This window comes from Artibeus jamaicensis, unplaced genomic scaffold (genome assembly GCF_021234435.1).
Source record: "Artibeus jamaicensis isolate MK-2021 breed Jamaican fruit bat unplaced genomic scaffold, CSHL_Jam_final scaffold_916, whole genome shotgun sequence".
NCBI lineage: Eukaryota > Metazoa > Chordata > Mammalia > Chiroptera > Phyllostomidae > Artibeus > Artibeus jamaicensis.
In genome coordinates this window covers 26,066,813-26,094,458 of record NW_026522059.1, presented here as the reverse complement: position 1 = coordinate 26,094,458, position 27,646 = coordinate 26,066,813, and the positions used below count along the sequence as shown (strand labels likewise).

Below are 27,646 nucleotides of genomic sequence, written 5' to 3'. Positions count from 1 at the left end.
AATGAGTTTATAATAAACAAGGGCGTTGTTGGTCCTGGACCCTGTACATCCTGTCAAAAAATGGGAAGTTTTAACATATTAAATATTTAAATACTAATATTAAATATGAATATGACATTTTAAATATAACATCCCAAATATGTAAAATTAGGATTACTTAACATATTATCTCTATTCTTAACTGGCCATTAAAAGTGGCATGTTAATAGGACTCGAAGTCCTAACCAGAGAGCAATTAGGCAAGAAAAAAAAATTAAAGACATTAAATTAAGAATGAAGAAATAAAACTGTCACTATCAGATGACATGATTCTATATATAGAAAACCCTAAAGATTCCAGAAAACTAATTAGAACTAATTTTAAAAATTCAGTCAAGTTGCAGGATACAATATCAACATATGAAAACCTGTTGCATTCCTATATACTAACAACAAAATACTAGAAAGAGAAAAGAAGAAAATAATTCCATTTACAATCACAAAGGAAGAATGAAACACCTAGGAATAAACTTAAGAGATGAAGGACATATACATTGTAACACATTGTTGAAAGAAATTGAAGAAAACATAAAGAAATGGAAAGATATTCCATATCCATGGATTGGAAGAATTAACATTGTTAAAATGGCCATTTTACTTAAGGCAATATACAGATTTAATGCATACCTATCGAAATCCCAATGGCAATCCATATCACAGAAAATACTTTTACTTCCTCCTTACCATCCCCAAGTCTGGGATAGAAACCTTGTCCATGTGCCACATACTATGATAGAGAGTACCTACTACATCATATTTTAATTTTCTGCTTAAGAGTCATTCTTCCACCCACTAAACTCTAAATTCCTCAAGGGCAAGAGGCTGACTATGTTCATTCATCCGTCTGACAGATGTTTATGGAGAGTCTCCACTGTACTGGGCGCTAGCAACACAATAACAAACATAAATAGATGAGACTCCATCCTTGGACAGGTTACAGTCTAGTGGAGAAGCCAGACACCCATCAAACAAATATAAAATTGCAACTGCAAAGCAATGCATTCACAGGGGCTTTCAGAAGCCTTGACTTAGGAAGGGCAACAGAGACTTCCTGAGAAGTAGTCACTTAGAAAGAGACAAAAGTGGTGACTGCAGCAGCTATCCAAGGGAAAGGGAGCAGCAGGAACCCTCCAGTAGGGAAAACCACACATTCCAAATTCTCAAGAGGGAGGAGGATAGCCACATTCAGCAAACTGAAAGGAGGCCAGTGGGAGAGAACACAGAAGCCCAGGCTGAGGAGCCTGGAGGGAGAAGAGGCTGGAAGAAGTAGAACGGGCCAATCACGCATTGTTCTCTTGCAGACCGTGTTCTGGAGCCTGACTTGCCCCTAAAAGCAGTGGGTGCAGCTGCAAGGGTGACAAGATCAGACCTGTGGTTTGAAGCAGTCACTCCAGCTACAATGCAGGGGACAGCTTGGAAGAAGGCTGGAGTGAAGATGGATACATCATTGGGAGGCAGTTGTAATAGCCCATTGAGAAGTGACGAAAAAGCTGGTTCACATCAGACCCCCAGTGCCTTACCCCGAGCTGACATAGAGTCAGCTCTCTATGAGTGTTAACTGAAATGAAATACTTGTTGAAATGAAATGAATGGTACCTGCTATGAGTAGGACGAGAGAAAGAATAGCACATAAGAGCTGAGGTCTCAGGGGGTCTTAAGACTCTCCCAGACTCAAAAGGGAGGGAACAATGTGGTTCAAAACAAAATAATACACCATATTTTTGGACCATAAGATGCACCTAGGTTTTAGAGGAGGAAAATAGGGGAATTTTTTTGAAGTAAAAAAATGTAGTTAAATATTTAATAACATAAATAACATAATATTTCACCAATATAAATATAAACAGAACTCAACAGCAGCATTAACAACCATTATTCCTCCCAAATTTGGGGAGATTTTTTCATCTTATAGTCCAAAAAAATACGGTATGTCAAAATTAAAAACACGGATGGTTGGAAAAGCCTCATTAGGCTTCCTGGTACAACATGTTAGCCCTTGCATATCAATTTCTCCTTCTAAAACTTATGATATGTAAGTCATCCCTCTTTGTTAGACTTAAAATAAGAAACAAATAAGGACTATCTGAGACATGAGGCGTAGCCACTCTAGGATGTACTGTCTGCCATTGAATCAAGACCTGTGAGAGACCTTTTAAAAAAAAAAAAAAGATGAGACAAAACATGAAACTGTGGTGCTGGGCAGCTCTAGAGTTTCTGGAACTTTGTGACTACTTCTTAAATTTTATCCAAACCACAGCGAAACGGAAAAAAAAAAAAAGAGTAGTAAGCTTGAAATTTTTAATTTTATTTTTTCCCTTTAAAATGTAACATTCCACAGTTGTATATGAAAAATTTATTTATAAATTCCCACTACATTTCAATGATCTTCAATGAGCCTTGACCCTTAAAATGTTCCTTGTCTGCTGAGCAGGGTGAAGGGCATCAGTTTAGAAGTATAAAGGAGGTTAGATTAGGCAAACCCACTCTGCATAGAAAAAGGGGAAAGACTGAGAGATGGAAAGATCTGGAAGTTAAGGGATGGATGGTGGAAGGGATAGGAAAAGATCCAGTCACAGATAAGCTAAAAATCAGCTAAAATAACTAATGGGGATTTGGGGGGGGGGGGGGGGGGGCAGTGAAAAAACCTACAGAGTGTGCGTTCTAACTTCCAATTCCACCTCTACTCCATTATGAATTTTTTAATAAAATCTAAACGGATTCTGTGGAGGGCATGCAAAGAAGTGCTGTCTAGTTTCATGGGTGGCATGAAGCCAAGCAGGGCCTGCCGGGAGCAGCAGCATTATGGGCTATTCTTGGCTGAAAGAAGCCATGGATTAGCTGATTGACAGTTGGTGGCCCAGCATGCCCCGCCTCCTCCTCCCTGCAGACCTGCCAGTCCACGGAGCGTGCGTGCAGTCCAGTCTTCTTCCCTCCCTGCCTTTGGGGTGGATGCATCTCATTCTGGCACTGCCTGGGGCTGACAGAGGGGAAGGAATCTGCAAACCCACTTAACCTCAAGATTAGGGCCTGATAAAAGCTGGACTGAAGAATGTGGCCTTAAATGTAAGGTTAAGTGCGTGTGCAAATATTTTTTTTGAAAAAAAATTTTAATCCCGTGTCTCTTTCTTAATTAGTTCTAAACTCAAGCAGGGAAGAAGAGTGTTATTTATAGAATCCCTCAACTTCTGACCTCAACATCTGTGAGCATACCAAAAAAAGTTTATAAGAATACACAAATAGATACTTAATAGAACTTATGTCTAAGTGGCTATATTTTATGGTTTTCCTGTTAAAACCATGTGTGTTGCTTTCCCTTTCCCCAGCTGCCGCTAAGGTGCTCGGTCCTTTCGAGGAAGCTAAGGCCGCCTTGAGGTGAGGCCTTCACTTCATCCGGCCACAAGCTTCACTCCCAGCAGCGCTGGTGCAGTGCTCGCCGGCACCAGGGCCTTGATCTCAACTCGCCTGCAGCTCCTTGGCCCTTATCCTGCACCACGATGTAGAGACAGTGATGGAGGGTAAGATCAATGCCCTCGCTAAAGGTGTAAATGTTGAACTTTTCTGGTCAGGCTTATTTGTAAAGGCTCTGACCACTGTCAACCTGGAGAGCCTCAGCTGCAATGCAGGTGCTTGGTGGGCCTGCCCCAGTGGCAGGTCCTGCACCAGCAGGAGGTCCCATCCCCTGTCCCCTCCACCGCTGCTCCCCCAGCTGAGGAACAGAAAGTGGAAGCAAAAAAAGAAGAATCTGAGGAGCCTTGTGACATGGGCTATGGGCTTTGGTCTTTTTGTTTTTAATATTTTTTTATTTTTTACAGAGAGGTGAAGGGAAGGAGAAAGAGTAGGAGAGAAACATCAATGTGTGGTTGCCTCTCCTGTGACCCCCACTGAGGACCTGGCCTGCGACCCAGGTATGTGCCCTGATTGGGAATTGAACTGGCGATCCTTTGCTTCACAGGCCTGTGCTCAATCCACTGAGCTACACCAGCCAAGGCTGGGCTTTGGTCTTTTTGACTAAACCTCTTTTATAACACATTCAATAAAAGCTGAACTCTGCAACAACAACAACAAAAAATGTATTGCTAAAGTTTTCAAACTCCAGCCACTATTAAAAAGCAACTGTTTTATTTTACACTTGCACCTGTGTTAATAAGGCAGGATTGAATTCAAGTCATGCCTCTCACACTCATGCTCTGGTACCATTTCCCCAAAGCTCTCTCCACACCCTGGTGTAGTGTTCTTCCCAATTCAGGTTAAAAGTACTTCCTTTGACTCCACGTTTTCTACACTTATTGCTCAGCTCCACTTAACATTCACTGACTGTCTTCTCCCTTATTACTTCCCAGCAGTGAAGTATTAAGGGAAAAATATTTTTTGATAATGATAACCTACTTGCATTCAGGGTAGTTGGCAATATGAAACATTTGGTGAAGATTGGATTAGAAAAAGGTATGTAGTTTATGGCCAATTTGAAGTCCATTATTGTTCATGGTAAGTAGTCAATAACTATTGTCTGATGACCATTTGAAAATGCATTCTAGAACAGACTAAGGAAGATGATTTCCCAGCTAAGAGACTTAAAAGTTGGGGACTTAAAAACGGCCATCAAGGTCTCCTTTTATGACATGCCATTTTAAACTGGGAAAGCAGCTAAAAAGAGTTCTCAGGTCAAACAATGTTGTTAGAAAGGAAGGTGAGCAAAATTGATTGTTATTTCACTCTAAAGGAACACTGTGTACATCCTGGACATACCCCTCAGGGCTGTGAATGGGAATTGCTCTGTTACAGCAATGCAATGCTGGCTTCTACTGAAGAGCAAGTCTATTGCACCCAAACTCCTATGATTCATACTGGCTCATCACCCAAATTCTCTGGACCAGGGACTTAAGAAAGATAAACTAAGTAAGAAAAACTAGAAAAAGAGAAAATGGAATTCTCTACCTACCTACACCTGTCCCTGTGGCCAACATCCATTTTCTCCCCTACAAGAGAGAGGAATTACACATCTAAAATTGTCAGTCAACTGAGTTAACTCAGCCACTACAATTTTTAAAACTTGGGCTTCTGCTGGAAGCATCTTTGTTTCATTTTGCCATATATGCATCTCCATTTCTCAACAGCACTTTCTCCCTCACTCCTGGCCATGGTGCTGCTATCCTAGGCCCTTATTACTGTATTTTGCCATGTATAATGCGTACTTTTTGCCCAAATTTTTTAGGGGAAAATAAGGATGGGCATTATACATAGGTAGCACTAATGCCATTACTGGTACATGAAATTTCTTATATCTTGGATCTGTTATTGTGTTTTGTAATTATTGGTTACATAAAATTTCTTGTACCAAAATGTGTTCAAAAATAAGTGCTAAAATTCCTTTATAATACAAAAAAAACAAGTACCTAAATATAAATACATAAATAAATAATTGGAATAAAATTTAAAACAAAAGATTTTTTGACTAAAATTTTGGGCCAAAAATGTGGTTGCACTTTATATACCAGAGTGCACTATACACGGGTAAATACGGTATTTCTGAAGCAGCCTCTGTACTCTCAGGCATCCCTGCTACCCCTGTGGCAGGCAGAATAATGGTCCCTGAAGACTCCCTCATCCACAGAGCATGCGACTGTGTTATTTTACATGGCAAAGGGACTTTGCAGATGTAATAAGGTTAATGTCCTTGAAATGTATAGGTTATCCTAGATTTCTCAGGTAGATGCAACCTCATCATGAGTCCAGGTGACCAGACAGGTGCAGCACGAAAACACTACCATCCACCATCGCTGGCTTTGAAGATGAAGGAAGGAGGGAGGCACTACCCAAGGAATGCAGGCAGCCTCTTCGAACTGGAAAAGAGACAGAAACACATTGCCCCCTAGAGCCTGCACAGAGATATGCACTCTGCCAACACCTGATTTCAGCCCCGGGAAACATCTACAGGATAATAAGTAAATTTATATTGTTTAAGCTACCAAGTTTGTGGTAGTTACTTATAGTAAATACAGTCACTTATGCATTCCCTATACCTAGAACTTTCTTCCCTACCTTGACTCCCTGGTAAATGTGTTGTTGCTTTAGGCCTGCTCAAATTTCACATTTCTCCATGAAGACTTCCCGAGGGCACCCTTCTTGTCAGTTTCTGTGGGTCAGTCCACCCTCTTTGCCGCAAAATCTCTTTATATTTGTGGCAATTAACATATTACCATTAACATAGTATGATTGTTGTTATAAACAGAACCACGTCATCTTCCCACACACTCCCTATCCTTGACATCAGAGACCATGCCTTTTCATCGAAGCACAGGGTCTAGCATATAAGAGGCTCTAGTAAGCACACAGGGTCTTACTCTTACAGGTAACAGGGATGAGAGAGAGAGAAAGAGAAAGAAGGAGTAGACATTAAAAAAACCTGAAGTCTCAGGCTTGAGTTCTAAAAGAAGTAAGAGAAAAACATAAAAGTAATCAGGCTATAGAAATGTAAAACAAATAGTAGAATATCAGAATGTGATCTAAGCACCCATTTTTCTAAGTTTTCAATATGCCATGAATCGCAGGCGTGCTAGTGTAATACTTGGTGGTGGAGGGGAAGGTTGAATGAGTATTTAGTGATCTATTTAAAATTACCATCAACTTCTGGTCAAGATAGCTCGCCTCCTCATGCAACCACATCAAAATTACAACTAGATTATAGAACAACCATCACTCAAGACAGTCAGAAATCAAGTTGACTGGAAGAGTGACAAAAGTGGAATTAAAGAAACCACATCCAGACTGGTAGGCGAAGCAGAGATGCAGAACGGGCTGGTCCCACACCCACATGTGGTGGATAAAAATTCAGGAGAGACTTCTCAAGAGAGAAGAGTCCCATCCCCACACCAGGCCACCAGCCAAGGGTTCCAGTGCCAGGAAGATAAGTCCCCATAACTTTCGGCTGCAAAAACCAGTGGGGATGGAGTCAATGGAAGAAAAATTCTAGAGTCCAAAGCAATTTCCTTTAAAGGAGTTACATATGGCCTTACTCATACTCAGCCTCTCTGAGCTCTAGCACCAGGGTAGCGGCTTGAGAGGAACCAGTAGCATATGGGGAAGAACTGGAGTGTCTGGCATCAAGGCAGGAGCTGGGGGATAGCTTTATCTCAGAGATAAATGTGGGCAGAGGCCTCTGCCCCCTTTCTGAACCCTCCCCACACAGAGCAGCAAGCCAGCAGGTGGTTGCCATATCTGAGACTCCACCAACCTGGCTAACACTGTTCACCCTGCCCTGGAGATTTCCTGAGACTCCATCCTACTAAAAATATGCATGACTGGTCTTGCCTCATGTTTCTCAACTTTCTAAATGCTATCAAACAATCAAGAGCCCACCTCAGAAAACTCCCAGTCCCCAGCCCCAGCAATTCTTCTTAGGTGACCCCAGGCCTGGCACCAGCAGCAGCCAGTTCAGATTCACAGCTTGGCTTTGCCTGGGAATCTCCAAGCCCAGCACAAGTAGCAGCCATCTCAGATGGCTATATAGCTCAGGCAGGGTGGCCCAGGACAAAACACACATAGGGGCTGACCTTAGCCTGCACCACCTAGAAAACCCCAGAGCCTGTGTACCCAGTGGACAGCTACAGCTCAGAGCACCACCACCCTGCCCCTGCACAGATGATTCTCCATGGAGGGTGGAGGTTAGTGGTCAGTGGTCACAGCCAGTCCTTGCAGCTGACTGGCCTGGCTAAATCCTGCCCTTTGACCTGCCAACAGTAACCAAGGCTCAACTACAAGAGGAGTTTCCATAAGAGGAGTTTCCATAGGAGGAGGGTGTACTCAGCACACACAAAGGGCGCATCTCGAGTACCCAGCCTGTGTGATAGGGGAGGCTGTGCCACTGAACCCTACAAGACACCTACTACATTAGGCCACACTATCAAGACAGGAAGTCATAGCAGCTCCACCTAATACATAGAAACAAACACAGGGAGGCTGCCAAAATGAGGAGACAAAGAATCATGGCTCAAATGAAAGAACAGATCAAAACTCCAGAAAAAGAGCTAAACAGAATGAAGATAAACAATCTATAAGATGAGAGCTCAAAACACTGGTTTTAAGGATCCTAAAGGAACTTAGTGAGGACCTCAACATATAAACTTCCAGTCAGAAATGAAGCATATACTGATTGAAATAAAGAACAATTTACAGGGAAACAACAGTAGAGTGGATGAAGCCAAGAATCAAATCAATGATTTGGAACATAGGAAAGCAAAAAACAATCAATCAGAACAACAAGAAGAAAAGAGAATCTCTGTATGGTATTGTTGGGGTAGGAGAGTATAAGGAGACTATATAGTAATGGAAAAAATGTAATAAAGATTACGTATTTTAAAAAAGAAAAAGAAACACAAATCCAAAAATAATGAGGATACTTTAAGCAGCCTGTGGAACTTCAAGAGGCCCAACATTTGTGTCATAGGGGTGTCAGACTGAGAAGAGAAAGAGCAAGAAATTGGAACTCTATTTGAAAAAATAATAAAAGAAAATTTCCCTAATTTGATGAAGGAAATAGATGTACAAGTCCAGGAAGCACAGAGTGTCCCAAACAAGATGGATACAAACAGACTCACACTAAGACACATCATAATTAAAATGCCAAAGTTTAATGATAAAGAGAGAATCTTAAAAACAGCAAGAGAAAAGTAGTTGGTTACTTACAGGGGAGTTTCCATAAGACTATCAGCTGATTTTTCAAAAGGAACTTTGCAGGCTAGGAGGGAATGTCAAGAGACATTCCAATCATGAAAAGTAGGGACCTACAGCCAATATTGCTCTACCCAGCAAAGATATTCAGAATTGGAGGGCAGATAAAGAGCTTCTCAAACAAGAAAAAAAACTAAAGGAGTTCACCATCACCAAACCATTATTATATGAAATGTTAAAGGGACTTATTTAAGATAACGAAGATCAAAACTATGAATATAAAATGACAATAAATACATATCTATCTACAGTTGAATCTAAGTAAGAAAACAAGAGGAACAGAGACAGAATCATGGACACAGAAAGCATTTTGATGGTTGTTCAGTGGGGGAGGGGATCATGGGGGAATGGGTGAAGAGGTGAGGGGATAATAAGTACAGATAGGTAGGTACAGAATAGCCATGTAGATGTAAAGTACAACATAGGAAATGGAGTAGCCGAAGACCTTATAGACATGACCCATGGACATGAACAATGGTGTGGGGATTGCCTGAGGGTGTAGGGGGTGCTGGGTGGAGGGGGGCAAAGGGGGAAAAACAAGAAAAACTATAATCGTATAATTAATAAAATATAATTTCAAATAAATAAATAAATATAAAATTACCATTCTGCTAATTTGTTAACTATTGGATGAGAAGAGAATATTCTCTTTTTCATGATGAGCCCTGGACTCCCCAACCTCACTCCACTCAGTCCCAGGTGACAGGTTTGGGGTCCCTGGTGCCCTTTTGCTCTTTTAAGGACTGTGGTTTTCCAACTCAGATCTCCTGGAGGGCTTGTTAGAACAACTTGTCAGACTCATTCAGAGTACCTGATTGGGTAGATCTTGAGTAGAGCCACAAAGCTTCATTTTTAACAAGTTTCCAGCAATATGGAAGATGTTGGTCAGAGAACACACCCAGGCCTCTGGTTCTGACCACTTCCAGCTCCTTTGAACAGTCGGTGTTAGAAGACCTCTCCCTGAGTCTAGGCACTAGCCAGCATCAGTTGGCCCAGGCCCCAGGTAAATAATGATTTCCTTCCCCTCCCCAAGCACACAGAGGTCTTTCTGATGAAACCAGACCCTCAGTTCAGCTTCAGTTTCCTCAGCACTTAACCCTGTCTAACTAACATGGTGACACCTCTCCCTGGGCCGAAACCCAGAGCCTGATCATTAAAACAGCGTCTGGCCCCAGCATCCGGCCCCTGGGAAGCAGTGGGCTGCCAGAGAGCTGGGAAACCCAACAGCTTTGAAAGCAGATCCAACAAGATCACATTGCAATTGGGACTTAATCAGAGAGAAAACCATTAACTTCTTTACTTAGAAATAAAACATTGTTTCTAAATGGGAAAAACTTTTCCAAAATATACCTAGAAGTTTCCTCTCGATTCTTCAAGGCCTGGAAGTACTCTTTACATCCGAATCAAAGCAGTATTATCTGCCTTGCCACATTTCTCACTGTTTAGGACTGTGCTCCTTCAGAATCAGGTTGGTCCGGACTTCTCCCTGCACAAATCACCCTACACACTTTCAATCCATTCCCTCCTCACTTCCCCCCAAAGAAAACTCAGTGAGAGTTTCTGATACAGCAGAACTTCTGAGGAAAAAAAAACAGAAGCATCATCCCAAAAATTATGGTGGGTCAAGTCTAGCCAGAGCCTAACTACCTGCAGAATGGGCAGAGGGGAAAGCCAGACTCTGTCTGAGCACTACAGACCTCCCTTATCCATGAGTCCCTGGGGCAGACAGAGGAAGATCGTTTATGGCTCTGATGGGCCTCCAAGTACATCATGACTGTGTCAGCAGGGTCACCTCACCAACTCTAGATCACTGACATCTTTGACACCTAGGGGAAAAAAGGGAACTGAACATCACAGAAAAATAAAATCCAAATTTCACAGTATTCTAAAATGCAATAAATTACTTTTCACACTGCGTGCTACTTGCTATTACCAAACCAGCACTAATCTGGACAAACAAGCTTTACCGTCATTGAGTTAAACCTGAAACGAGCCTTACAGCTTGAGGGCTTTGGAGAACTGAATATTTACAGCCATGTTTCAGCGCTGCTCTCCACCAACCCAGAAATGCAAATTTTTGCCACCAATTTTCCATATTCCTAAATTCATATAACTGAACTTTTCAGGCATTTGAATACTATTCTTAAATGTATTCAACATTATATTCAAATTCCGTTCCCAGGATGCTGTTTTCATTCCAGACCGGCCACCACAGACCTCCACAGTCGGCAGAATTTTCAGACATGCATAAATATAAGTGCACACAGCCATTTACTCTGGTGAAATTTCACGTACACAGGGAGGTTATTTTTAGTCATGGAGCCCAGCCAAAACTTTATAAAAGGCAAAATCAAGCAAAAGCAGAATTGGTAGACAGAGTGATGATATTCTTATTTTTTCCTTTTATTTGTCTGTTCTTTTCCAGACATTTATAGACATGTGTCAAGAGAAGTAAATGCCTTAATGAGGGCAGTTTTCATGATAATGATGGCAATATATTCCCTGATATTTCTATTCAATATAAAATCCATATGTAGACAGGATCACATGCATCCAGATAACCATGACTTTCCAAACATGTCGGAGCAAAGTTAGCTTGCCCTTTGGGAGAAGGGAAAAAACAAAGCATTCATCAGGTACATAGACTGTCAAGCAAAAGTAGTTGAAAATCCACTAGACTACAGTATTTTTAGGACTATAAGATGCCCTGGACCATAAGATGCACCTAGGTTTTAGAGGGAAATAGGGGAAAATTTTTTGAAGCAAAAAACGTGGTAAAATATTTAATAACTCATGACCCCGCTCCACTGCCACCCCCCCCCCCAGTGAGCCAGATAAGCTACATTTGGACTATAAGACACACCCCCATTTCCTCCCAAATTTGGGTGGAAGAGGTGCGTCTTATAGTCCAAAAATATGGTAAGTACTCCCTAAGGGCTAAGACTTGGTCTGCCTTGTTCGTTGCTGTAGTTCCAATACCTACAGTAATAACTGGCACATAATAAATCAACTGGCTCCATAAAATCGAGGTTTGCACACTCCATTGCATGGCTAACTAATCCATGTGCTAGATCCTATCAGTCAGCTATTGCCATAATAATGCTATGAGACAAATGACCACAGAATCTCAGCATCATACAAGAAGCTTTCTTTTCTTGTTCACACATCTGTTGCTTGGTTAGAGCTCAGTTCATCTCAGTTGGGCTCAGATGGGTTCAGGAGAGCTCTCTGTGTCTGTCACCTTCTTTGGACCGACAGCACCTGAGCTGTGGTCTTCTCTCAGAGAAATGGAGGAGTGCAAGAGGCCAGGTCGAACCACAAGCTCTTCTCCAGCCTCTGCGCTTCTGTGTCTGTGAATATCTCACTGGCAAAAGCCAAGTCACATGGCCACACCCAGCATCCCTGGGGACAGGGGCATTTCATCCTGTGGAAGTGGGTGGGAAGGGAAGGAATGTATCCCACAGACCAGCATTTCTAAAACTTGCATAAGGTAATTTCTCCATAAAGAAAAAAAAACTCCTCAAGAACCTCTGGGGTTGGCCAAAGTTATTTTTATTATAGTTCACTTAAATATGTAGAAATACAAAATGGCTTATAGACATCTTATGCTGATGGTCTCATACCACTATACAAACAAATGTACAAATTAAACTCAGACAAAAGTGCAAAGCCAATAAAACAAAATATCATTCACGCCATGTAAAGGATCGTGCCACTTCGCTGACACTAGGTTGCTGCTTTCAGTTGGACGGTGGAGCTGTTTTGACCCATTCACCACACCTGTGCAGCCATGGGCTAGAATGCCATTTCTCAAACACTTTTTCATCTCCGAAAAACAGCACTCTCTGCTACCGTTGATGCAAATGCACTATTTTTATATCAAGCCTGCTTCTATATCCTGCTCATTAGACCACCACAACCAGCGAATTTCTCCTCAGCACCAATGCTTCAGAAAACCCGAATGTGCTGAAGTGGATGAAGAAGGAAGCATCCGTGCTGCGGTGTTACCCATTTTCAGATGATCCAGAAGAGGGGCACATTTTTAAGATCATTATTTAAATGAAACTTCAAATTATGCAGTTCTCATTGAGAATCCCCCAGAGAAACACAGACCTTGGCTGGGGAAATACGGAGCCAGCCGACACTGTCCAGTGCATGGCTTCCTGACCATCACGTATCGCGGAGCCGCTCAGTGCAGCCCTGCATTCTGGAATCCACAGCTCCATCTGTTGCCTCCTTATTGCTCGTTCACAGTTACTAACACATCCACTACAGCCCGAAGCCATGCTCTAAAAGCTCAAAAGTGCTCTCCATAAACTATCTACAACTAAATAGGCCAGAGAGATTAGGAAAGAGGGAGGCCTGAGAAACACAACATTTCATCGTCAGGGGTGGACATCTGCCGGCGTCTGTCATACCAGCACCCACTGGGACTACTCTCCTCAGCTTAGCAAACCTTCTGGTAAGGGGATGGGCAGAATGACCCAGCCGACTTGTTCTTCCAGCCATTTCAATCTCCAGAAGAAGAATGCCAGGGTGGGAAATTCATCCTGATGTTAGTCCTGAAAAGACTGTCCCTTAGTTCTCCAAAACTGAGAATCTCAGAATGGCCCAGGTCCCTTTCTGGAGCCAGGTTACAAACAACACATGCTTTTCCTTCACTCTGGGAGCTGCCCTATGGCCTTCCAGTGGATCCCTTGTTGGTTTGAGGAGCCAGAGTTGGTTTCTGCACCCCAACGGCTAAATATTCCAACATGAATTTCTAAACATAAACAATCTCAAACAAGGCCATGATTATGAGAACAAATGCAACTGTGTTTGCCTTTAGATTCCCAAAACAGAAGTGATCTCATCCCCAAATGCTGTTTATGCTGTATATTCAGCTGTTGGAGCTTGGAGTTAACCCTTCCTCTTCCATTCTCTGGCCCCAGAGCTCTGGGAACCCTCCCACCAAGAGGCCAGAGTGTTGACAAAGGTCACCCCCAACACTGCCAGGGCAAGGGTCACGGGATACTCTTGCGGGACAAGTCTGTGCTCCTTTAACTCATCCCCAGGCCCCCAAACACGTGAGACTGGGGCAAGGAGGGCTGAGGGGACCAAGAGATGGCTAGTCACACCTCCACAGCACGACCAGGTTCAAGTCTTCCAAATACCTATGATGCTGAATCACTTTATATTTTTTCAGTCTTTGTATGAACACTGCTTCCCCTACCCTTTCTGGCCCATTCGCAGAGCCCTTCCTACTTCTACGACGGATTCAGATCAAAAACAAACAGCATCTCACAGAGGGAGGGCCCCTTGCAGACAGGGACTAAGTCTTACTAATCTCTAAAATCTCAGGGTCAAGCAGAGTATTTACTTACATGCAATGTGTCAGCTCAGTGAATCTGTTCACTGTACCGGACGACTGAATCAATTACTCGGTCAGTCCGAGGATGCACACAGGCACTGCTGGAACATCATCGTCACGGTGATAATACCAAACACTGACATGGCACCCACTCCGTGCCAGGTACTGTTTTAAAAATCCTCATGTATGTACATTCAATTGTCATTATGGCCCTGGAGGCAGTCACAATTATCATCCCAATATTACAGATGAGGAAAGAGTATAGAGCTGTTAAGTAACTGGCCCAGGTGGTAAGTGGCAGGTCACCCAGGCAGCAAGTGGCAGGGTGGGAATGCAAACCCAGGTGGTCTGGCCCCGGAGTCCCTGCTCAGGGCCACCGTACTGCCCTGTCTCTCACAGGACAAGGACATGTCAGGCCAAGCCCACGACAATGCCTGGAGAGTAGAGATCTGCCCCCCCACGCATGACAGGGCAGGGACTGAGAGTGGCTTAAGAAGGACATGCACCAATCTAGCAAAAAAGGGGGAAAGAGAGAGAGAGAGAAAGAACCATAGACTTGAACAACAGTGTGATCATCGCAGGGGGCAGGCAGGTGAGTGGAGGTGGTAGAGGCTATGGGGGGATACATGGTGGTTGGAAAAAATAAATTAAAAGTAAAACAAATTTTAAAACAGAAGGACATGCACCATTCACTCCTATTCCTTCTAGCACCTGCTCCAAAGGGACTCGAGAAACAGTGGAGGAATAAACAGCTACGTGCGTGTATTTTAAACACATTGCCTCCTGGTTCCTCAGGGGCTGACCTAACCTGGTACCCATTACTTGCCACTGTTCACCGCGTCCACTGAGAGACACTTAATGAAGTAAAACACGTAGGAAGCCAAGGCTGAGGTGACTCCTGGACAACTTAGCTTTGGTTAACATGAGACTATTTCTTATTTTCAATTTTATGTCTAAAAATACGCAAAAGGAAGAAGATATATATACCCTTCTACAGGGTGATGATGCCGTGATGATTTCGAAAAGAGGCTTTTCACAAATTGCAGCTGAAGATGGGAACTGAAACACAAAGGGCGACATCCGTACTGTCCTTAAGAGTGTCGCTAACCAATGAAAGAAAAAGCTAAATCAAAAGCACGCAGTGCAAATTAATAGAAATACCAGAAAGAGCCTCACTTCATTGTTCATGAAATGCAATTCGACAGCTTTTGAGTTGCATCTGTCACTAGTCCCACCCCAATAAATGGTCAAGCAGCTGCATAGCTGCTCAAACCCGGGTACATCAGTGTGGGTATGGAGAAAAGATATGCATAAAACATACATATATGCCTTAGCGAGCTGACCATTGTCTACAGCGACCAAAATGACTTTCTGCTGTACTGACAATATGAAAAGCCCACAAATTACATAGCACACAGAAATACAAACTTTCCCTTGTGGATGTTTGAGCCAGTGGGCAGTCAATGATTTCAGCAGGAAGTGCCCTTGCAAAGTGCCCAGCGCAGAATGGTTCCCTTAATGGAAGTCCATGCTTCAGTTTTTGTTCTTCTGTGTTTCCTCATCTGCTCATGTATTCACTCATTCAGTTATGACTTATGGAGGACCCCAGCCTGCTTCAGTTGGAGGTATCGTCCGTGGAGTCCACCCAGGATCAGTCTCGACAATTCCTTCTTACCCCAGTGGACAATCCAGAAACCCCAGGCCATGGACTCCACAGCACCCAGCAAATGAAAAAGCTAAAAAGCAGAAGGGGCTTTGAGGTCTGAAAGGACGGACGGTGGAGAAAAGAAGAAAGAAACAGTGGGAGAGATGCACTCCAGACCCGAAATAGAAACACGGAGCGGCTGCAACAGATTTCAGCTGCTGATCTGAGGAGTCGCGTTACTTTGTCCTGATGGGAATCTGGGAGGCATTTTTTCGTCTCTGTCCGTGCCTTCCTGTTACCGAACAAGAGGTCCGAGGGTGGGCCAAATACAATATTTGGCCCACCTAGGGATGCCAAAAACTGCTATACAACAGGGGCCCCTCCCAAGGACAGAATACTGATATCTACTGGGCTCTTCTGTCCGCCGCCAATTGGAAAGACATCTCTCAATGCCAGAGATTTGTGAAAAGGAAACAAAATGTTTATCTAATGCTATTTAGGCTTAATGCCTCCACTAAAATATCAAAGTCCTTTAGGGTACACACCTACACCCACACAGCTCCCTTCTCCCACTGTCCCAACTCTGGGTACCGTAAATCAGGAAAAAAAACACACGTCTGTGTTTCAGGCCGCTGGCACCATCAGCTGTATTACCATGTAAGCAGGATCCCTTGTTAATCCAATCATGTGGCACCTTCTCACGGTCCACTGGCAAGAGTTCTTTCTACCAAGTTCTAGTCAAAGTCTCTCCTGCTTTCCAGGCCCCGCGGCCGAAAGAAGCATCCCAAAGCCATGTGGGCCTCTTCTACCAAAGCTGCAGAGGTTCTCACTCCACCAAAAGCATGTGGCTTTCTTCTTCACCTGGCTGCAGGGATCTCCATTCTGGCAAAGCTGCGTGGTTTTCCCTTTCACCTGGGAAAGAGGGGGGTCCGCACTCTGCCAAAACCATGTGGCTCCCTCTTTCACCTCACCAAGAGGGGGTCCTCACTCTGCTGAAACCGCGTGGCTCTCTCTCTCAATGGCTGCTGTGTCCAGCTTTTAAATCCTTACACCCATCTTCCTCTGTACCCCTATTTCCGACTCCTCTGAAGATCAGTTACACCTGCCAGTATTTCTGTATTAATACAAGTTTACTGGGCTGCCATCGTTAGTCTGGGCAGTAATCATTCCATGTCCTAGAGCCAATCTTCTCCAAGCTCCTATGCAGGCACTGTAACTTGGGGGACCTGCCCCCAGTTACATCTTGGGGGAAGTGACTTCATCCCCCTAGCTCCAAGCCTGGCCACAGCCATTTAATATATCCAAGTGACCCGCCAAAGGCTATAGATATGTTAAATGACCAAGCCATGGATTAGCTGCAAGGCTGTGGCTGTACAAAACAGCCCTGCATGTTTATGCTCCATGTGTCCCTTCCCCCAACTCGCACCTGTGGGGGAAGGGGTGAGGACATCGTATATGTCTCTCCAATATTACTATACACTTTGAATTCTGGATACCATTCCAAATCTTTTGGGGGGCCCCCCTGCCTGCACCCTGTATCATTCCCACCGCCCCGTATGCAGGCCTCACCTCCCGATGAAGGGCATCTGCAGGCCGCCTGTGACCTTCAGGACGTGAGGGGGCAGGGACAGAGTGATAGTGGGTGAGTTGAGGATGTGAACAGCTCCAGGATCTACTGGAGCCCCTGTCCCAGCTACTGGCAGGTCCCCAAGGAGTGCTGTGGCTTCAGACCTCTGGGAGGGTATGTTCAAACGCATAAATACAAAGTCAGAGCCTCTGGTGTCACCAAATGGGAAACACCAAGGGTGAGGGCACTGAGCCTTTTGGAGCCCACCTTTTTGCCCCTAACCCCTGCCTCCTTCCTCCCCGACCTTGTCCCCAGTTTTAACCTCCCCTGGGCTATAGGGGTTCTCTATGGGAGCACCAATATTATAGACACCATTACTGCCCTCCCTCAAAGCTAAAAACCCAGACCATTTCCACCCCACCACATTTCTAAGTAGATAGGTTTGTGGGGATTTTCTTAACGGTTTTTAGTAATTTTATAACTGCATACAATTTTGTAACAATAAATGACTTGCTTATTCATGGGAAGACAAGTAAGTCTTTAGAAAATCCACCAGGACTCTTCTAAACTGGACCCAACACGTAGTTGCTACAAGGAGTAAGATGAGTCACTTTTCTTCACGCTCCCCTTCCCCTGGTGAGGAAGCCAGTAAACACCAAAACAATCAAAATGGAGGCATCTCAGAAAAGTGCAAGAAGAAACATGACAGGTCACGTGTTTGGAATTATCACAAGGACGTCAAACCAGAAAGAATTCTTGTCCGAAGAAGGCCAATCCCCCCCTCACTCACCCTTCCTAAAATGTATTGGTTCCAGTTTCCTAGGACCTTATTCATGAGCTATGAAGATCAACTTAAGATCTTCGCACAAGAAGAGAGAGGGATTGTGTCTCTGATACCAGCCTGCAGTTCATTCGAGCTCTGATCAGCAGTTCCAGAATCCGTGAGAGGCATGGCGTTTGGCCTGGAGCACGCACCCCAAAGAGACAGAGCTCTGCCTTAAGGAGGCTTGAGGCATAGTCAGGGAGGCAGCCACTGATTACACAAACAGCCACTTAATTACAACTGTGACATAGTTTTAAAAGAACACAATTTGGGAAAAACCATTGCCTTTCAAGATGTGCAGTCAGGGAGGAGAGGCAGGCACGTGCCCACAGGTCAGCATCTGATTGCATGTCTGCAAAGGAACCTTCGTTCCTGTTCTGTGAAATATCGACATGACCTTTGCACTCAAAGTCATCGGTGCAAGATGCACAAATTTATGTCACATTAAAACTTTGGGGGAGAAGTCTTCAACCAAAGAACATGTCAGAGAGTTTTTCTGTGCGCAGCCCCAAGTGATGAAGGCGACATTGGCCTGATGCTGGTCTTTGATGTCGCCCTTCTCTAGCTCGGGTCAGCACGGCTTCATCCCCCTCTGACCTTCTCCAAGCTCTGCTCCTCCGCAGCTGCCACTGGACACCTGCCCCCAAGCTCACTGCTACTAATTCCAGCAGAAACAATACCTTACCGTTATATAGTTATTGGGTGATAACAACTGGGTTGTTAGAATTATTTGCATTTTAATGGAGAATTCCAGAAGACTGAAAGAAATCTTTGAGATTCTAGAAATCAACATGATAAAATGTTCTTTGCCTGACCTATCAAATGCTGTCTGAGAGAGAGAGTCCCCCAAACTGTTGCTCATGGAGAAATACCTCCACCCTAGGAGCCTGCTCTCACATGTGCAAACCCTGAATTATTCCCTTATTTCCATTTGTGTTTATTTCTAGCACACAGGTCCCTGGAGCACCTAAGGTGACAGAAAAACATGTGAAGCCTTTTTAAAATAAATATTTTATTATTGTTCTATAACAGTTGCTCTGATAATTGCTCTCCTCCACCCAGCCCACCCCCACCCCATTCCCACAGTCAATCCCCACCCTCTTGTCTGTGTCCGTGGGTCACTCACACATGTTCCTTGACTAGTCTCTTCCCTTACTTTCCGCCCTTACCCTCCTCCCCCACCCTCCCGGTCACTGCCAGTCTGTTCCCTGTTTCCATGCCTCTGGTTCCCTCTTTTAAAACAAAAACTGAATCTAAATCTGGAGACCATGTCAGGATATAAAACACAGATCAGATATCATTGAAGAAATGTTACTTGAACACTTAACTCTGCTATTGCTTTTTTTCCTCATCCTTCAATTGTGTACTTTTAAGTGATAAAGAATCAGTCTTGTCCTAAGTGCACACCCACACACTCCTTGTCCTGATGTGAACTTGACCTAATTTCCTTTAAACAAGAACTTTCCAGGAGGATTATCTGGTCAACTACCACTAAGAGCAATCTCTCTGAATGACAATTGCCTCCTGACAGCACACCATGCTGGTGTATTTGAATGGAGAAACAGTGTGAACTCGATTCAAAGTCAGACGGACACCCTTTAGGCAGCCTAAGCAGTATCATTTGTACCCTCCCCTCACAGTTAGAGGAATTTGAAGCTCCAAACCTCATTCAAGATGTTTTTGCATTAACACACCTCACAGTTTTGTGGCAGGAGGCAGGAGCCCCACGAAGGAGGGAACAGAAACGAAGAGGATGGAACCACACAGAATCACATCTAGCAAACAGGCTTCCCTTCCATGTTATACTGGGGCCTGCCTTTGTCTCGTAAGACTTTTCCGTCTGGCTTCGCAGTGCCAGAGTCCCCTTCATCACATGCTCTGCATTTGCTCTGTTCTGTTGAATTGCTTGTATATTCCGAGCCCTCTGGTTTTATCAGTCTTGTTCTACATAATTGGTTTTATCTCCTGATGCTTCACCCACAAACCCACAGGAGAACTACCTTTGTGGTTTACCACGATCCAAAGCCCAAACTGTTGAAAGGAACTGAGATGCTGCTGCATGCTTTCCTATGCCAGGTGCACACCACAGAGGAGTATCGGGCCCATCAGGAGGCTGGACACAGGCAGACAGGCGCCAGGTCAGGAGTGGTCAAGCAGGTCTCATGCCCGATTTAATCCCTCCTTGGGTGCCCAGTGAACCCAGAGACTTTGTGTCTACTCTGCTCAGATACACCCCATTCCGTTCTTCTCTCCTTTATTCCCAGTCTCATCCGCTCAGGTGGTTACAATTCCAATCATATGTCAATGACCCCTAACTCTACCTTCGACCCCAGCAGACCCCCACCCTGAGAGCCAAATCCATATTTCCAGATATCTACCTAATCTCTCCATCTGAATATCTCACACTATCTCACAACATCACAAATGGGAGTCAGGGGAAGTAGGTATATAGTTGTTCATGTGAAAAATAATACAGTAACTAATAAATAATAATGCAAGAATAAACTCTGTTTCATGTACTCACAACAGTAAACCTCCTTTTGCCCCACACTGTGTGTACATGTGTTTGCATGTATGTTTGCATGTGTGTGCATGTGTGTGGGTAAGTGGCTCACTCAAGATCTCAAAGTTAATGATGCAGCTGGGACTGGAGTCCAGTTTCCCAGACCCTCTGCCCTGTAAGTGCTATGCTGAGGCCCCGGAGAAAGAAGTTTACCCGAGAAACACCCTACAGAGTGGAGGACCTCGGTCACACCCATAGCCAGAACTCAAATTTTGGAGGTATCCATCCAGGGAAGGGGATTTAGTGATTGAGAACAGGTAAAAGGGAATTCCTTCCCTACATGGCCATCTATTACACTTCTCCCTGTCCTTCAATACCAAGTTCAAGTGAAACTTTCTCTTCTGAAGGCTCCCGAGACTAACTGTGTTGCTTCCTTCAACAAAAATGGACGCATCACCAGGCCTGGGGCTAGGACCTGAGGACGCAAAGACAGTGAGACTCCTGGCCCTCAAAGCTCCTGTGGTCTCCTCCAATGCATATCCAGTTCTGCTCCAGCACAAATGTTACCGAGTGTAAATATTTGTTTATCTCACTAATCTGAGAGGGTTTCAGGGGTAGAGACTTCTTCATCTCCGTCCCCCAAAACACCTCCCTCCCATTCCGAGTCAGAGGGAGCATCATAAAAGGAAGGAAGTGGAAGAGAGAGGTAACAGCCAAAGGTAAGTTGCAGGGCTTCACATCCAGTCGCAGTGTGTGGGATGTGGACCACTAGCTCTCTCCATGGTAGGTGTGACTTTGTGCACAGGGATTTTAAACCAGAGTTTGTTCAAACTCCCCACTCCTTGGGAAGTTCCCTAAAGAGAGGAGCCGTATTTGATCTGGTTGCTGGAACCACTGTTTATCTCGCTTGCTCAGACAGCACAACGTTCCAGGTACTTTGCGTGAATTTAATGGAATTCTAGCCCATGCGTTACGAACAAGTTACTAGCGCAATATGCATCCAGGTGATAGGAAATTGCAGCAGGAGGCACACAGGGCCACAAAAACAAGCTGCTAAACCAAGCGAGATCAGCTGCATATTAATGTTTACAATTTGCGACTTCTTGTTCACTTCTCTTGTCTGCCAGTGCTGGCTAGCAGAATAAGCAATAGCAGTCACCACACGATCCCATTCAGTAAGTTAACTTCTTTCTTTAACACTTGGAAAATATTATTCTTTGACTTGGGCTGGGAAACAAAAAGTCCAGTTCATGAAAGAAATGTTCTGAGAAAGCCTAGTTTGGGATTCATTGCTGTGAAAAATTCCCTAGCAATTCATCTATTACATCTATTCCATCAGGGCCCAGCAAGGCCTTCTCAATGCTCTGAAAGCCAGCAGGTAGTCAGAAGATGCTACAGCACATCCGTCTAGGGCCCCAGAAGGAACGCTAAAAAATAGGTAGATCCTTCATCCCCTACTCCAATCCTAACCAATAAGCAGCTATGCTGCAGTCTTAAGTTGTTGACCAAGAACCTCCCCATCCACCTGAGATGATAACCTCAGTTCCCCATAAACTGAAAAACCTCTTTGTTCTTATGGGATAAGTGATTTTGCAACCATAGGAATATTTAGAATTAAATAGAGATGTGATAAGTCAAACTTATACTTCGTATTAAATTTAGGAATAAGCTCTATAATCACCAGGATGCTTTCAATGCATTTGATATTTAACTGTTTTATAATTAAAGGGCATCTGACATTAAAAAATCTGACAGATTTTCTTTGCAATTTCAATGTACAATGGATGATGAATTTAGACTTAAGAGCCTGAAAATGAATGTGCCTCATTTAATTTAGTATTTATTCACTTATTTAACAATATTAAACACATTCTTTGTATCCAGAACTGGAAAAATACAAAGGAGTTACATAGCATTTTAGGGCTGAAAGGACCTTGTTCTGAAGAAGTTTATATATATGGGTATTTGGGGTTGAATAGTGTACACTCAAATTTCATATATTGGAGTCCTAATGCCCAGTCCCTCAGAATGTGATCTTATTTAGAAATACAGCCATTCCAGATTAACTAGTTAAATTAAAATGAGGTCACACTAGAGCAGGGTGAGCCCCTAATCCAACAGGACTAGTGTCCCTATGAAGAGAATAACACCTGAATCTCGGCCTTTTAAGCTCCAGAACTGAGACAGTACATTTCCATTGTTGAAAGCCGCCCGGTTCACGTACTTGTTACGGCAGCTTAAGCAAATGAACACACTGGCGATGTACCTATGGCCTCTTCGCTCCCAGCCCAGCATTCTCTTTTCGGCCCTGTGACGCTGAAGCTGGAACTGCAAACAGTACAACCTACGCCCTTGTCAGCTGACTTCCTGGAAGTTTCTTCCGGTACCAGGCACTAGACAGAGACTGAGAGGTGGGAGGACAAAAAAGGGACTTCCAGTTTCCCAATTCTGTCAGCATCACACCACCCGCAGAGCCAGGCTGGCTCCTGTCCCAGCTTCTCTGCCCACTCCCAGCACCAGCCACCCTGTGTCTCCTGGGCTGTGTCACCCCCTTAGCCACTGCCGCCTGGCCACCAGAATGCCGCGGCTGTGCGCTCTCCCGGGCCAGGCTGCCCCTCACCGCAGGCCCTGCCCCTCCCCCCAGCTCTAAGTTCTTCTCCTCCTACCCCTTCTCTGCTGTTTTTGCAGTTGGTCCCTGTGGGTGACTCCGGCATTTCTTTGTTACTGACCCCAACACGTGTGGGGCCAATTCCACGCATGAAACCTCCTCTGATTGAAACACCTATGATAACTGGGGTTGTTTGACTGGATCCTAACTGATTTAGCTTACAAACCCCAAGAAGAGACAAATACACAAATAATCAAAAATACACACAAGTCACAATAAATAGTGTTGGCAAAGGTACAGGTAAACGCCCTCGATTTGATGTTCATGAGAATGTACATATAATTCAGCTTTTCTGCAGGGAAGTTTGGCAAAATCCCATTCCAAGAAATGTACCCTAAGGAACGAATCAAATAATACTCAAGATTTATATACAAGGATGTCCACTGCAAGTAGCTATTTAAAAAATGTAGCTATATATTCTTGACATGGAAATATACCCACATCACAGGTTGTTAAGACACAGAAGCAGATTTGCAAATGGCAGCAAGAGCATGAAAAAAGAGTTTGGAAAACAATTCTTGTTTTATAACAAAAGATTACAAAGTAATCATTTCCAGGTGGTAGAAATTCAGGTGACTGGGCAAAGAGAAGTGTTCTATTAATAATGGTTACAAAAATACTTGTAGAACACTGTTCTAAAGTCAATTTGTAAATAAGAAAACTAAATATATAAAATAGTTGAGAAATTCAGGCATTTGAAAAGAGTAATCATCCCGCATTTATATTATTTAATCCAAATTTACAAGGGCGTGCATTTTGGTTTTTCTCTTTTCTATTATTTCTGTCACCTTTGTTTTTTTCAAGGTGATCCATATTTATTCAGTGGCAAAAACATAATTCACTCACTGCTCTGCTGGCTCAATGCTTGAGCCTAATTTAACAGAAAAATGTCGGCCAAAGAGCAGAAGACCAGAGAGCAGTCTCTGGCCTTGAGTCCAAACTGCCTTAAATCTTTACCAATCAACTGTGGAAACGACTACCAGCACATCTGCAGCTTGCAAAGAAATGAGGAAACAGTGGAATCACTGCCTCAGAAACAAACTCATCACGCAGTGGAAGAGATATCCTCCTCCAGCCGCATGAACAATGGCATCATCGAAAGAGAAACGATCACTGCAACAAACATGCAAAATGGGTAGCACGGTCCGGTCAGGGCTTTCCCCCTGCCTGGGGCAACCTCAGCAGCTCTGTCCCCTGACCCTTCAGAACAGGCAAGAGCAGCAGCTTCATAGGAAGGGACGACTCGAGGGAGCCCTCATCCTCGTTTTTTAATATACTCCCACTCACAGACTAGAAATCTAAAATTAGCTTTGCCCACTGGAATTTAAAGGCTCAAAACTGAAAATTTCCCAGGCTTCACTCCAGTGATATTGAAAATGCAGATTTTTTTTCTATACCAACAGAAGCTTGGGGAATTGGGACTAAAGGCAATGAGGTCCAGGGATCCATCTGCTCTGTGCTATCCTGGGGAGAGGCAGTGACTGCTATCTTGGAAGTCGAAAATGCCTAGCAAGACTCGTATGAAAGAACACAATGGACACTAAGGTAACATCAGAGAAGCAAGCATCCGGAACCGGGACCGTTAATCAGGCAGAATGACCCAGAGAGTCTTCGAGGCACCTGTAGCAACCCTTGCAAATCAGTATGTACCAACTCCTGAAAATGGGTTTTAACCAGCATTCTTCTTCCTGGTAATGGTTCACTGATCATACGGAATAGTGAACTACAGCTTTAATTCCATTATTTTCTCAAGTATCATTTAAACAGTCAGACAAAATGCCCTTACTTCTCCCACGTTTACAGCACCACAGTAGGGCTTTGCCTCAAAGGATGTTTCTTTAAGTAGCTTATGGTCTGATGAGGAGGAAAGAAATGTACAGAAATTGTGCAATAAGGCAAGAAAAGAGATAAGTGTTATAAAGGAAACTGCAAAACTTTATTAACATAAGTATGTATCTAGAAAATCCAAAAGAACTTACCCACAAACAATTAAAACAAGCATATGAATTAAGGAAGACACAAGATGCAACGTTAGTATACAGAAACCAGTTGTATTTCTACAGGCTAAAAATGAACAATCAGAACTAAAGTTTTAAAAAATACTACTTACAATGGCATAAAAAATTATATACATAGGAATAAATTTAACAAAAGATGTGCAAGAACCCTACACTGAATACATTGCTTATATAATAAATCAGCAGTGATTTACTAATGAAGTAAATAAGTGGAAGGGTATGCCATATGTCTGGATGGTTAAGACATCAATTCTCCCAAATTGACTTATACATTCAACAAAGCACCAGTCAAAATCCCGGCAGACACATTTTGTAGACATTAACAAGCTTATTCTGAAATTTACATGGAAATTCAAAGGACCCAAAATAGCCAAGACGATTTTTAAAAAGAAAAACAAAGTTGGAAGATTTAAACTTTCAGTAATTAAGACCATGGGTAAAAAAAAACTTGAACAGGCACTTTGCAAGACGAGATACCCAAGAGGACCAGCGAATTTAAACTGGTGTGTTGCAAGAATTTTTTAAACATGCAATACCTGACTAGGGGCACTGACCTCATTTCCCTTAGATTGTCAAGTTTAAAAATTACAACAGCCACCACAACAATAGCCATTCAGTGTGAATGAATCAAAATTATACCTATTTTTATCAGACCAGCAAAAAAGATATTATCTGATGTGCCGCAGGATTTTAGTAATTAGTTTATGTGTGCCATGAGATGAAACAAGTTGAAAATCAAGTTGAAAATCGCTGACACAGACAATAAGCATATGACATTGTGTTCAACATCATTATTCATTCTGAAATTGAAACCACACGCTTCATTAAAATCACAACGAGATGCCACTACATATACAATAGAATGAAAAAGACGCCTATCCTCAGATGACAGCAAGGATATAAATCAACTCTCATATATTTCTGGTGAGAATGTAAAATGGAATAACCCCTTTGGAAAACTGTCCAGTGGTTTCTATTAACATTAAACATATCCCTACCCTATGACCCTGAAATCCATTCTGGGTATATGCACGAGAGAAAGAAGGATTTGTTTAAGAATGTTTTAGCATCTTTATCCATAACTGTGAAAAACTGGAAACCCAAATTTCCACCAACAGGAGAATATATAAACAAACATTACCTATTTATACAATGAAATTCTACACAGCCATTAAAAAAAAAGAACTATTGATAGATGCAATAATAGCATGGATGAAACTCAAAAGCATTATGGTGAGCACAATTAGCCAGAGAGAAAAGTGCGTATTGTATGATGCCATTTATGTGAAGTTCAAAGACATGAAAACTAACCTATGGTGATAGAAATCAGAACATCATTACCTTTGGTAGCTGGCAGTGGTTATTAACTGGGAAAAAGCATAAGGGAAATTTCTGGGGCGGTGGAAATGTTTTATGTTTTGATCTGAGTAGTTTTTGCACAGGAATATGCAAATGTAAAAATTCATCCAGTTGTACAATTAAGACTTTCACATTTACTATATGTAAATTACATCTCAATTTAAGAGAAAGTACAGAAATAACCAAATGGTAGGAGGAGAAAACTTCCCAAAAAGATATGCATATAAAGAGCTATTGGAATGGTGAAATTTCTATCTGAGGTAAGAGTAAGGGACAGGGAGGGGGCTAGGATCAGAACAAGTGTTACATTTAAAATGACCTTTGAAAGAGGAAAAAGGTTTGAATATGAGGAAATGTAGTGTCAAGGTGGGAGAAGGAAGAAAATACTGCAGGAAAGAAAGCATTGCACGTTGCTCTGGTCTGAGAATTTCTGTAACCCACCCCCAAAGTCATATGCTGATATCCTAACCCCCCAGGTGAGTATACTGGGTGGTGAGGCCTTGTGGAGGTTCCTAAGAATGAGGGTGGAGCCTGTGAACAGGATTCATGGCCTTGTAAGAGACCCCAGAGAGCTGGCCTGCCCCCTCCACCATGTGAGGACACCCTGCGAAGGCACCATCTATGAGGAAGTAGGCCCTCATCAGACACTGAATCTACTGGCGCTGTGATCTTGAACTTTCAGCCTACAGAACTGTGTTTGCCACAAATGTCCTCTTTGCAAGTCATCCAGTCCATAGCATTTTTTGTTATAGCAGCCCAAACATACTAAGACACACATTAAGTGATAAAAATCTAAACTAAGGTAGATATCATAAGGATAGATGATAGGAAGAATATGATAGAGCCAGAGTGTACCCAATTTTCCAATTCATAAAATACAGAAACCAGAGGTTGGGAGGGGGGTCAGAGCTGAAGGCAGTGAGGGAGTCATTATTAGAGGGTGATGT

General features: G+C 43.2%; 1 protein-coding gene across 6 annotated transcripts in view; it reads right to left on the bottom strand.

Annotated features, from left to right (window-relative positions):
• Positions 1 to 27,646, bottom strand: part of NCALD (neurocalcin delta) — a 347,766-nt gene that overhangs the window by 267,344 nt on the left and 52,776 nt on the right. The window lies entirely within an intron of this gene.